General features: G+C 49.5%; 2 long non-coding RNA genes across 2 annotated transcripts; both read left to right on the top strand.

The window, feature by feature from the left end:
- The first annotated feature begins 2,424 nt into the window (after positions 1-2,424).
- Positions 2,425-3,836, top strand: LOC137471770 (uncharacterized). The gene is made up of 2 exons (XR_010997835.1): positions 2,425-2,622; positions 3,664-3,836. It is a non-coding gene; the product is annotated as an uncharacterized lncRNA (long non-coding RNA).
- Positions 3,837-7,541: 3,705 nt separating this feature from the next.
- LOC137471769 (uncharacterized) lies at positions 7,542-10,247 on the top strand. Its single transcript, XR_010997834.1, has 3 exons — positions 7,542-7,689; positions 8,935-8,981; positions 10,016-10,247. It is a non-coding gene; the product is annotated as an uncharacterized lncRNA (long non-coding RNA).
- The last annotated feature ends 332 nt before the right edge of the window (positions 10,248-10,579 follow it).

Genomic DNA, 10,579 nt, shown 5'->3' with positions numbered 1-10,579 from the left:
CCTGACAAGTCTGGGGGGATTCACCACCACAATCTGAAGCATTGAGTTTTGATGTAGGGTAAAAAGCCATGGCCCAGTGGAAGTGGGTCATGTACTCTGGCCTGTGGGAGAATCACAAGGCAGATCCTTGTGCTACTGATTCCATCTCTCCCCTCTTTTCTAAGTTCTTGGTGGCAAGGTCACTTAGGTTAGACACACAGCTCTCAAGCAGTGCTCCTCTTTTTCTGCACAATGCATGAAAGTGAGGATTGTGTCACTTCAAAAAATTGTGTCCTGTTATGGTTTAACTGACTGTTTGGAAGACTTTCTGGAGCAGCAAATTTGCTTCCTCAAATAGTTACTGTGCATGGCATGGAGCACAGAGGAAAGATTTATTGTTAAAAGCAGCACCCAGGCAATGCTCTTTTGATAAGTGCTGCCCTGAGCTTTCCTTAGGAAGATCTGAAAGATTCAACGTCACTAGCAAAAGCTCCTGCAATGGCTGCTGGCCAGCAGAGGAAGGTTTTCAGCTGTGAAACAAGTGTTGCCACAAGCAGCAGCTTACCCAGGGCAGCAAATCAAGAGCTGGGAAGGTGCTGATCTGAAGGCCAAACCTCCTTAGCTCTTCCTAAAAGACCTTGAACAGCTCCTCATTCCAATGAGGTGCAGTGATGGATACCACAGCTCTAAGTGAGGACTGGACACAAGTTTGCTCCCACTCAATACTGCGATGGTTTCTGCAGGAGCTCTGGGCTCCTGTGCGTGCCGGACACAATGAGGAGAGAAGGAGCCAAGTGCACTGACACACATTGGCCTTGATCATAACCTGGCCTTGACCAAACACACTGAAAGGTTTCCCCTTTGGCCCGTGTCTTGAAACATCAGGTCTACTGTTTGATGACTCGGGTTGGTTTGGTGTCAAGGAATTTCCCTCAGAAATACTAGGTTTGTCTTCCTCTGTGCCATCCCTTCAGCAGCCTTGGGGATGTTCCTGTGTGAAGCCATCTGTCTCACACAGTTTGAGACAACTTACAACAGGACAATCTGCAATAAGTCATCTCCTCTAAAGTGTTCCAACAATCCCTTTCCAGCAATAGGAAATGAATACTAATAGATGAAAGTGGAAAAAAACCCAACAGTTTATTATCAAGCAGAATGCCTGAAAAGCAAGAAAAAAACCCCAGTAATTCTAGCTTTCCAACGGTCAGACCTCACTGTCCCCCCACCGGAACAAAGACCCAAAATGCCGGAGGAAAATCCCCCCATGACACGCTTTACAAGGTGGTGCCGGGTTCTCTCTTGGGAAGAACAGGAGCTATCACGGAGTAGTTCCAGCAGCAGATGAAAGTGTGGTGGCTCATCCGGCATCGACTTTCTCCCAGTGACAGAGCTCCATGGAACTGTCCCTGCAGGTGAAGCAGGGACAGTGTCTTTTCTCCCTGGCGTGACCTTGGAGCCTGTCCCTGGGGACAGGGAAACACTCGGAGTATACTTCTGAATTTTCAGGGGCAGTCAAATTGAGAATTGTCTTGAGGCATGTGCTGTAATGTTGGGTTTGAGTGTGTCTGCAGGAAAGAAAGCAGGAATAAACCCCTGCCCCAAGGAAGGAGAACTTTGCATGGCCAATTTACACCCTACAAAAACACTGATCATATCAGCGTTATGATATGGGGACATCTAATGCAGGGTGCAAAGCTTCTTTGAATGGATGGGCGAGATGAGACTTGAAGAAATAAGTTTGTGCATAGAGAAAAAGGGATCAGACCCACGAGTCCCATGGCTCAGGCTTAGTTCTGCCAAATCAAGCAGGATTAGATTTGTCTGCTCTGTTGGAGAGGATTTTAGAATGACCCATCCTTTGCTTTTATTCCATTCAGAAAATTTCGAATTGTCAACAACTGCCAAGATCAGAAATGTTTTGAGGCAGATCGTGTTTATGTTGGGTTTGGGTGTATCTGCAATAAAGCAAGCAGGGAATGAACCACTGGAACAATGAAGCAGAGCAAAAGTGGAATGTTTGGATGGTCAATTTGCTCCCTACAGCTCTCGGCCAGCTGAATTCGGGGGTCTTCTTTGGGGATAGTGCAAAGCTTCTGTTATTTAAACTGCCTGGTGCCATGGTTTGTGTCCCACCACTTAGTTTGATGTGAAGAGAAATAAACAAAATCCCTCAGCAACAAGCTGCAACCCAGAACCGAGTGGGAATTACAGAAAAAAAGGCCATTGAAGAGTAGCTTAGGAAAGGGTCTACTTCCTAGACAGTGTGAAACCCTCAGGCCTGGGCTGGCTGGGCTTAAGGCTGGCTGCCTTTGGGAAGTGAAAGGGATGGAGTTGGGGTGGGGTTTTGCAGCCATGGAAACGAGAGAACCACAGGTTATTGCATCACAAAGGGGCAGCTAACGCTGGGGTTGTGACGGTTGTGGTTGACACGGCCAGAGTGGCAGGAGACGCGTCTGGCTCTGCCTCTCTGTGCCGAGTGCTGGCGATTGGAGTCCCCAACCTTGCTCTAAGGCTGGGTACCAAGCTCCTGTCGCTGTCTACGCTGAGAGTGATCCCAAATTCAAACCCAGATACTTCTGCGAGGCAGAAGCACGGGTTCGAAGATGGATTTTGCCAGAAAAGGAAAGACCTCTGAAGGAAAAGGTGAGGAGAGAAAGGAGCTGAAAGGCTGAAGCCAAATGGAAAAAAATCCCACAAGATTTTGGGGAAAACTGGTCCATGGTGGCCAGTGCTGTCTCTGTGTCAAAGTAGGTGGCAGGACAGATGATCCTGCAAGGATGCCCACGGCATCACAGAATTCTACTATTAGTTTACTTTGCTTTCTCCTTTTTGACAGTAGCCAAATCACTCATACTGTCAGCCAGGACAGGGACTGTGGCCACAGCCTGCTTGCTGAGCGGTCTTTGTGGTTGGCAGAACTAGAAGTCACAGCTGTGTGGGTCTTTCCTGGGGATTCCCAGAAGGCCAGCATTAAGAAGGAATCTTTTTAACCCTCTTATCATTGGAGCCTTCCACCATTCCCTTCAGACTTGCTAACTCAATAGTGTTGAGAGGAATTAAACCCAGGCTAGTTCCATGAAAAGGAAAACCAAAGAAATTTCCTCTGTAATTAAAAATTATTCCCCTCGAGTGGCACACCCATTAGATGTGTTGATGATAAAGGTGGGAGTTCACCTAACTCACTTCTTCCCTTCTAGGCATGGATCAGCCTCACACAGAGGTGAGGGGGGAGCTGGGCCCAGGCCAATCTCTGGTGGGAGGAGGGGTCTGGTGCCAGGCTGGCGAACCTGTGCACATTCCCAGGGAGAGGTTGTGCCCAGCATGTGCCCCCTGCAAGGAGCTCTGCTGCTCCCAGTTCCCCTATGGAGCTGTAGGGCTGCTCAGCTGTGGGGCAGGGAGAGGAGCAGGAGGGTGCATGTGCAGCTGAGCCGTTGCTGGAAGGCACAGGGCTCTGGGCTCCCTGCTGTCCCAGGACAGCCAGAGGCCAGGCTGTTCCTGTGGTAGCTCTGTGGAAGTGAGTCAGGGTTTTCCCCGTGGCCTGCCCCAAGTGTCTGCCAGCAGGAGCATGTTTCCCTGTGCAACTGTTTAGAACTTTCCAGGAAATGTGTCCCACGAAACATGTAGCTTAAGCTGCTTTAGGGTTCCATTGCGGCCTCTGTAACGTTTTGTGTCTCCGCTTTGCAGGCCTGACTGGCTATCCTCTTGCCAAGAGGTTTTCCCATGCAAATCCCTCTATGCTCCTTCCCTCCAAGCCGTTGCCTCCCATCCAGAAGGGCTCTCCTTCCACCATGCCAAACCGAACATGCAGCAGAGAGCAGGAGAATGGGAAAAATGGCAGCAGCTGTGATGAGTACAGGGTGAAAATACAGGAGCTGAGAACAGAGGGAAAAGGACATAAGGTAAGGAGACCAAGAAAAATCCTTTGCGGTAAACTTTCACATTATGTGCTGTAGACAGAGCTCTGAGACCTTTTCCATGCCAGGAAATTGAAGTTCACTGAAATTCAAACAGGTCCAGATTTGGCTCTTTTGCTTTGCCAGAAATGATGGGATATGAGGGAAGGGCGTGCATCTGCCCACGCTGCCTCCACCCCCCTTGCTGGCCATGGCATGGGGGCCCTGGAGGAACTTAAGCAGGCAGAGCTCTTCCAAAGAGCAGCAGGGCAGGGAGCTCTGCTGAACTTCCTAAATGCCAGTGAGCCTGAGATGATGGATGTGTGGGAGCTGGAGAGCAGCGAGCATCCCGAGAGCTCAGCAGCATTTAGGCTCAAAGGCTGCTGGGGAACTGTAGGTGGGAAGGGCAGCAGCAGAAGAAAGGAGGGGCTTGAGAAAAGCAGGTTTTGATATCCTGCAGAATGGCTTTGTGGGAATTGGCTGGAGATCCGCCCTGGTGGTTAGGCATTTAGGGGCAGGGAGAGAATTGTATTCTGAACGCACTCCTCTGCCATCCAAAAGGCCAGTGGAGGCAGTGGCAACCCAGAACATTTTGATGCCCAACATGTGGATGCCTGCAGGGAATACAGCCACACTTACAGAAAACTGAGCATGAGGGGAGATGGGGCAAATCTGGGATGTGGTCTATCCCTCATCACCTCCCTTTCCATTCCCCATCCTGGTCCAAGCTCCACCATCAGTTTGACTTTCCCTGCCAGGTCCCAGTTGAGGGCATATCTAAATGTCTTGAGGCAAGAATGGGGACAAGGCTGGATGCTTGATCCAAGCACTTTGTTCTGCTCTTTCCAGGCTTCCTTGCTGTATTCCATCGGTGGGGATATGAAGAAGGGGTCATTGGGACTGCCTTTGATCCCCCCTATACTCAAGGCAGGAAGTCCTCCTGTTGGCAGTGCTGCGGGGACCCTGCCAAGCTCTCTGCAGCTGGATTTCCAGGAGTCCCAGCAAATGAGGTAAGCCAAGGTGTCTGCTGCTCCAGTGTGCTATTCACCTCACTCTTCCCATCTCGTGTGTTATTTTGCAGTCAGCTCTCTCATGTATTTAGGCGGACCCCTGTGTATTCAAAATTTTGCCCACCTCTAATGATGTAGCGTAATGTCAATACCCGAGGGCTTTTGATCTGATCCTTATTCTTGAGAAAACAAGGAGGTGTAATAGTCTAAGGAGACCGCAGTGCTCTGAACACATGTAGCACAAAGCTGTCACCAGGGTAAGGCACGAGAAGGCAAAGTCAAGCTCCGACAGCAGTACAAAAGTAGCTGCCCTGCATACAGACTCGTGTCTCAGCTCAGCAGCTCTTGCTGCTTCAGAGAGGCTGGAGGAGCCACTTGGCTCCAAAAGGAGAGGCAGCAGAGTTGGGGAGTTGTGATGCAAGTTGAAGAATGACTGCTGTGTTTCAGCCAGAGTTGGCCAACTCTGTGTGACAGCAGCAACAGAAAGCCTAAGGACAGTTAATCAGCTTTGCATTTTGTTGGGTTTATGTGTTGCATTTCCTCCTTCTTCAGAGTGACCATGCTAGGCAGATTTGCCTTCTTTCATGCAACACCCATTCCCTCCCTCCTCTTTCTACCTCCTCATGTGTTCTTTTGTGCTCCATTTTCTCAAGGCCAAGATCCAGCAGCAGAAGCAAAGACAAGAACTCTGAAGATGCAGGTAGGTACAGGAGATGTCTGTCCTAAAATGACTATTGTAATCTGGACTCAGAGGTGACATTTGGAAAGCTTGGTTAAAGCCCACGCTTTTCAAAATTTCTTTAAATTAATTTCAATTCCTTGATGGGCTCAGCGGACTCTCCCGCAGCCCACTCACTGGGAGTGTGCTCTGGTGGTGCAGTGAAAATTCTTCCATTTTGCAGGCGAGAACAGGTTCATTTTTTCCAAGTCTTTCCGGCCATGTCCCTCTTCGCTGCTTCCCACCAAGCCGTTGCCTCCCATCCGGAAGAGCTCTACTGCTTCTAACACAAATGAAATGTACAGCGTGGAGAAAGAGAACAAGAAAAATGTCACTGGCTATGATGATGAGAGTAGAAAACACCAAGAGCAGAGATCAGAAGGAAAAAGTTATGAGGTAAGAAGGCCAAGCTAAGACCTGTGTAGTAGATTTTCAGTTTATTTGCTGTAGGCTGAGCTTGGAGACCTTTTCCTGTGGTGTGATCCTAGGGAAGCAGCTGAGTTGAGGAAAAGCTCAGCTGGACACTGCCCTTCACACTGTCTTTGCAATGGATGTGTAGTGCAGACTTCACATCCTCAGCGTAGATCAATAGCAGGAGAGGTCCTTGAATGGTTTCTGGGCCCTGTCATGGTTCCTCTTCTGTCTTATGGCTGAGAAAACACCAACATGCAGTCACGGCTGCTACATTTGTCCAATCAGGAGAAGCTATCCTTCTTGATTTAGTAAACTATGGGTATCTGTGAACCATCTCTATGTCTTGGTGGCGTTTTCTGTCAGCTGTGTCTGATTTGGAAGGAAAAAGGTGTTTGCTGGAACAGGCAGTCCAGCAAAGTCACTTCCAGGTTGTCGCAGCTTCTGAGTTGTGAGAAGCACACCCTCTGCACAGTTGTCGCTGCTGCTATTTCTAGACTTCATCAGCTTCTGGGCAGCTGTGAGCTCTGGCATGGCTTTGTCCAGAGGGAAGTGGTGGGAGGTGGCCATGGGGAGAGCAGCCCAGAGCCCAGACCCACAACTGCCTTTGCAGCAGGGCCAGGACCTGCACTAGTTCTGGGTTTGCGGTGAGGCGCAGGAGGAGGCTGATGAAGAACCGCTTTGGAAAAAAAAGTCCAGTCAAAAGCTTGAGTACTTGATTTCAGCCTTGCTGAGATAGGGCCCAGTGTATCTCTGACACGAACTGACCCTTTCAATGAAGTTTGAACAGATTCAGATTTGGCTCTTTAGCTCTGCCAGAAATGATGGTATATGAAGGAAGGGTGTGCATCTGCCCTCGCTGCCTCCACCCCCCTTGCTGGCCATGGCATGGGGGCTCTGGAGGAACTTAAGCAGGCAGAGCTCTTCCAAAGAGCAGCAGGGCAGGGAGCTCTGCTGAACTTCCTAAATGCCAGTGAGCCTGAGATGATGGATGTGTGGGAGCTGGAGAGCAGCGAGCATCCCGAGAGCTCAGCAGCATCGGAGTTCTAAAGCTGCTGGGGAACTGTAGGAGGGAAGGGCAGCAGCAGAAGAAAGGAGGGGCTTGAGAAAAGCAGGTTTCATCATGCTGCAGAATGGCTTTGTGGGAATTGGCTGGAGATCCGCCCTGGTGGTTAGGCATTTAGGGGCAGGGAGAGAATTGTATTCTGAACCCACTCCTCTGCCATCCAAAAGGCCAGTGGAGGCAGTGGCAACCCAAAACATCCTGATAGGAAGTATGAAGGAATGCAGCCACACTTGCAGAGAACTGAGCAGAAGGGTAGATGTGGCAAATCTGGGACATGGTCTCTTCCTCACCCACTTCCTTTTCCTAGGTCACCTTTCCCTGCCCTAGTCCATGATGCTCCATAAGTCTGACCTTTCCTTCCAAGTCCCAATCAAGTGCATAGCTAAGTGTCTTGAGGCCGGAATGGGGGCCAGTCTGGATGCTTGATCCGAGCACTGTGTTCTGCTCTTTCCAGAGTATGCTGTATTCCATCGGAGGGGATATGAAGAAGGGGTCATTGGGACTGCCTTTGATCCCCCCTATACGCAGGGCAGGAAGTCCCCCTGTGGGCAGTGCTGCAGGGTCCCTGCCAAGCTCTCTGCAGCTGGATTTCAAGGAGGCCCGGGAGATGAGGTAAGCCAAGGTGTCTGCTGCTCCAGTGTGCTGTTCACCTCACTCTTCCCAGCTCATGAGGTTTTTCGCACTGTCAGCTGTCCGATGTATGTAGGCAAACCTCTGTGTATTCACCATTTTGCCCATCCACGATGATCCAGCATGATGTCAAACCCAGCACCAACGCCCCAAGAGCAGAGGTGGTGGTGGGGAAGAGGAGACAGGGTTTAAAAGCACCTCAAGATGGGTCCTCTGCTGCACTTGGCTATTGATTCCCTCTCTGTTGGTTGTGGTGTCGTTTGGCAACTGTATTGCATGGGTGTGGATCATGCAGATCTTGGAATCCTGTGATCCTTGACTGTCAACTTCTGCAACCAGGAGAATATGCTTGGGCAAATACTGGCTACTGGAGAGGTGTCTGCAAATTCAGGTGCTGCTTCTGTAATCATCAGGCGTACATCCCATCACTGTGCCTGGGCCTCCACTGTGAAATGAGATCCCCTATAAATTTTGGGGTATAGATGTCTAATGTGATTGATATTTATGATTTAGTTCTGGGCTTAAAATCAAATAGGGCAAGGTGCAAGAGAAGAGGCAGAGGACTGTACCCAATGGAACGTTCTTGGCTTGTATATGTGTGAGAAAGTGTAGCTGTCAATCTTAAGCCAATGGCAACAATAAAGACGGAGTCACAGCAGTATCATTCCAATTGAAACTCTTCAGTAGAGCTTTTAAAGTGCAATCTGAATATCCTTCCCTAGCAGCTGAGTTGGAAAAACCCTTTTGATTCCGGAAAGAGCCAGGAGGTGTAATATTATTCTCAGGAGACAGCAGTGCTCTGAACACATGTAGCACAAAGCTGTCACCAGGGTAAGGCACGAGAAGGCAAAGTCAAGCTCCGACAGCAGTACAAAAGTAGCTGCCCTGCATACAGACTCGTGTCTCAGCTCAGCAGCTCTTGTTGCTTCAGAGAGGCTGGAGGAGCCACTTGGCTCCAAAAGGAGAGGCAGCAGAGTTGGGGAGTTGAGATGCAAGTTGAAGAATGACTGCTGTGTTTCAGCCAGAGTTGGCCAGCTCTGTGTGACTCCAGCAACAGAAAGCCTAAGGACAGTTAATCAGCTTTGCCTTTTGTTGGGTTTATGTGTTGCATTTCCTCCTTCTTCAGAGTGACCATGCTAGGCAGATTTGCCTTCTTTCATGCAACACCCATTCCCTCCCTCCTCTTTCTACCTCCTCATGTGTTCTTTTGTGCTCCATTTTCTCAAGGCCAAGATCCAGCAGCAGAAGCAAAGACAAGAACTCTGAAGATGCAGGTAGGTACAGGAGATGTCTGTCCTAGAATGACCATTCTTGTCTTGACTCAGAAATGACATTTGGAAAACTTGGTTAAAACCTATTCTTTTCAAAAGTTTTTAAAATTAATTTCAATTCCTTGATGGGCTCAGTGGACCCTCCCAGAGCCCAGTCCCCCAGTCACTTGGGAGTGGGCTCTGGTGGTGCAGTGAAAATTCCTTCCATGTGAAGTGTTGGGTGGTACCTTGGGGCCCTAGAAATGCAGTGCAGGAAAAGGATACATTCCTCTCCATCCTGATCGTGGCTTTTATGTCCCTGCAGCCTTTCTAGTGTCACCATCAGTAGGGAAAAAGAAGGCATTTAGCAAGAAATGAGAAACCTTCCAACTCCTTCCTCCTGCCCTTGGAGGAGAAAACCTTTCCTTGGGGCAGTTTCTGAGCTGAACCCTTTGAGGTCTGAAGGAGATTCATGGACATTGCCTGGTTTTGCCCTGGCAGAAATAGGGAATCCTCCTATGACAGAAAGTCCTTTGGAACTTTCCAATGGATGCAGGATGGACTGCCAAATGGATGCAGCCTATGCAGGGTCTGAGTTTGTCACCCTCTGACAGCACAAGCCCAAAGCCACCTGTGGCAGGTTCACGATGACAAATCTCTTCCCGATCTCTCTGCCTGTGTCAGTGTTGCAGGCTGAGGCTGGGGGAGGAGATGCCTTCTGCCTTGTCCTCCCTCCCTGCCGTGCCTGATCCTTGACAAGCAACACTTGTAAAGGAGGCTCATCAAACAGAGAGGCTCTCCAGCATCCAGGGGCTCTGGCCTTCATCATGCAGCAGGTTTCAGTCTGCTGGCCAACAGAGTAATGTCATGGCTGCTGCCAGTAGCCCATCCCTTGGGAGAGGGTCTAGGCATATGTCCCTTGCTGCTCTCAATCCCAATCTCAGTGTCCTATGGGAGCTCTGCAATCTGGAACCTATCTGGCCTGTTGCCCAGCATGGCATTTTTGGGGGGCTTGAAGTCTGCCAGAGATGTACAAGAACCTTTGCTTCCATTACCAGGCCTCCCACTGAGCCGGGCCAAGGAGATGGATCATCCCACCTGTCCTGCTCTTACCAGTGACAAAGAGCTGAGGGACGTCTTTGGAAAGGTAAGGAATAAGAACAGGGATGAGCAGACTTCCTTTCCAGTGGCTACTTAGTACTTGGCCCAAAATGTCACTGAAAATCATAATCTTCCCCTCCTGGGGGATGGGGATAGGGATTCACTTGGGAATGTATTTGACAGCGACAGAGCAATCGCTTGGCTATTTCCAGTGGTGCAAATGTCCCTGGTTTGGAGATGGTGCTAAGGTCATGCCAGAAGCATTCTTTTTGTGCAAAGGCTGTTTTAGAGAAGTTCTAAATGGCAAAGCAAGCCACACATCAGTGAATGTAGGCAAAGTGCACCCGCAAAAGCAGAGAAGAAATGATGCTAACGTTGAGGGTAAGCAAGGCTGCCAAATAAAATGGGAGAGTTTGATTTTTCCTGCTTACCTTTGTGGCTGTACCTCTCAGCCCTCTCATTCTCCAGTTTTCTGCTCATTAACATCAGTGTTTCTGCAACTTGTTTTCACGTGACTCCTC

This window comes from Anomalospiza imberbis, chromosome 3, assembly GCF_031753505.1.
Source record: "Anomalospiza imberbis isolate Cuckoo-Finch-1a 21T00152 chromosome 3, ASM3175350v1, whole genome shotgun sequence".
Lineage (NCBI taxonomy): Eukaryota > Metazoa > Chordata > Aves > Passeriformes > Viduidae > Anomalospiza > Anomalospiza imberbis.
The sequence above is the reverse complement of the archived record's forward strand: the minus strand, read 5'-3'. Positions and strand labels throughout refer to the sequence as shown.